General features: G+C 49.4%; 1 pseudogene; it reads right to left on the bottom strand.

The window, feature by feature from the left end:
• Positions 1-6: 6 nt before the first annotated feature.
• On the bottom strand, positions 7-492 carry LOC103584522 (annotated as a pseudogene).
• Positions 493-2,251: the final 1,759 nt, after the last annotated feature.

The raw sequence follows: 2,251 nt of genomic DNA, 5'->3' as shown, positions 1-2,251 counted from the left end.
GTCAATCTGCAGAACGATGTGGGCATTACCACGGAATTTGCAAAGATCTGAGCCCTCCGGTCCTCGATGGCCTTGAAGTAATTCCCCAGTCTGTGACCTAGGCCCCTTCTTCTCCAGGTGTTCCCGGATTTTGCTATCCAGCTTCCGATTTTCACTCTCCAGTCTCCTCACTTTGTCAAGGTAGGAGGCCAGGCAGTAGTTCAGGTCTTGCATGGTCTCCTCGCCCTGGATGTTCCCTATTCCCTCCAGGCCCCCAGCCATCCCCGTGGCTGAGCTCCCAGACCCCCAGCTGCCCCAGAAGTTGGTGGAGCAGGACACAGAGATGCAGGAGCCCGAGCCCCCAGCGTCTGCATAGACGCTGGCCATGCTGCTAGCCAGCCGGGCCCAGTGGCTGGACACCTGGACAGAGCCCAGGGACTGGTAGCTGGTGGAGAAGGTGGTGGAGCGGGTGGAGAAGCTCATGCTGTCCAGGGCAGAAGGCGAGAGGCCAGACTCAGGTTCGGACCGCGGGAAGGTCGAAAGGAGGGGGCATTTTAAAGGAGATCGAGGGATGAGAAGGAGCTTTGCCTTGTCAAGACAGGAGGAAGAGCATTTCAGGCAGGGCACAGCCGGGACAAAACCCCGAGGCAGGAACGAGCTCAGAGAGTTCAAGAAACAGGAAAAAGGCCAGCCGGGAAGTAGTGAGTAGGGAAGAAAGAAGTCTAAAGTTTTAGAAAACAACAGAGCACATCTCAGATGGCACTCGCGATGGTTGAACTCGTCTGTGGTTTTCAGTACCTGAAAGATCCCTGTGATCTACGCTGAGGGGCTTCGTATGTCCTGGGAGGGAGGGTCTTCAGCTACCCTCTGGTCCAGTGTGTCTCAAACAGAGGTGCTTCCTCTGACAGGAGAATACCAGCATATGCCCATATCTAGAGGTTTTGACCAAATTTTGTTCTTTTGAAAATTTGTGTTTTATTTGTGAAACAAAAGGAAATTTGGGGATCTAGTCCCTGAGACAACCATATTTGTTTTTGTGTTAAACCTGTTGCCTTAAAAAATAAAATATACTTGGATTGTGGGTGAGGTTAGCAAAGATTAAACTTTTAAAATATATCACACTGTCCTAGGAAATCGATGAAACAATGTCGCTACATGGGGCTGGCCGATTAGCTCGGTTGGTTAAAGGCCACCTCGCAACCCCAAGGTCAAGGGTTCAAGTCCCTGCACTGGTCAGCAACCAAAAACAAAACAAGACAAAGTAGCTAGATGTTTGTCTCTTCATCATCATATTTGTATACCTCACCTGGTCTTGATAAAGTCTTAGCTTCCAAAAAGTCCAAGTCCAAATTCAGAAGGACACACAGCAAGGTCTGACTTGGGTGGGGCAGGAGACCTCCATAGAGGATTGTTCTCTACATCCCCCTCTTAGATCTTAGAACACGTGTTCTCAGCAGGTTTGCTCCTGAACCCAGAACCATGACTCAAGGTCATGTACACCCTAACCCAAGCAACCTGGGGAACTGGGCCCCGGGGACTCTGAGGGATGGCTGTGCTTTCTCTTCCCGTGGCGAAATCAACTAGTCAGATCATCTCTCATCAGATGATTCTCATGGACTGAATTCTGTACTTCTCAAATTCTCATGTTGAAGTTCTAACCCCAAGTACCTTAGAATATGACTGTATTTGCAGATAGGGCACTTAAGGAGGTGAGTAAGGTTAAATGAGGTCATATGGTGGCCCTAACCCAATACGACTGGTGGCCTTAGAAGAAGAGGAAGAGATACCAGGGACACTCACACAGGAGCAAAGGCCATGTGCCAGCCAAGCAGAGAGGCCTCAGAAGGAATGAAACCTGCCGACACATGATCTTGGACTTCTAGCATCTAGATCTGTGAGAAAATAAATTTATATTGTTTATATTGTTTACCCTGTCTGAGGTATTGTGTTATGGCAGCCCTTGCAGATTAATATAATGAGCCAACAAGAGTCCAAGGTTTGGGATCAAGATGACAGAACTGACAGTCCCCTGCATCACTTTCCCTCACAACCAACCAATTTACAACTATTAAAAAGCAAAGACTGCCAACCTGGGACCACCAGAGCTCAGCGGAAGAGGAGGGGAGACCTGTGGAGTTTGTGAAGGCAGGAGAAGCTGCAGCAGAGGGAGAAGGGACCACTCCAGCCATACCAAGTCCTAGCCACTTTACGGTTGACCCTGTGAGGTGTAGGAAGAAGCTGTGAAACATGGAGCAAGAGCCAGCAAAAGCCA

Source organism: Galeopterus variegatus, unplaced genomic scaffold, assembly GCF_000696425.1.
Source record: "Galeopterus variegatus unplaced genomic scaffold, G_variegatus-3.0.2 Scaffold62719, whole genome shotgun sequence".
In the NCBI taxonomy this organism is placed as follows: domain Eukaryota; kingdom Metazoa; phylum Chordata; class Mammalia; order Dermoptera; family Cynocephalidae; genus Galeopterus; species Galeopterus variegatus.
Note: the sequence above shows the minus strand (reverse complement) of the source record. Positions and strands in the feature narration are given on the sequence as shown.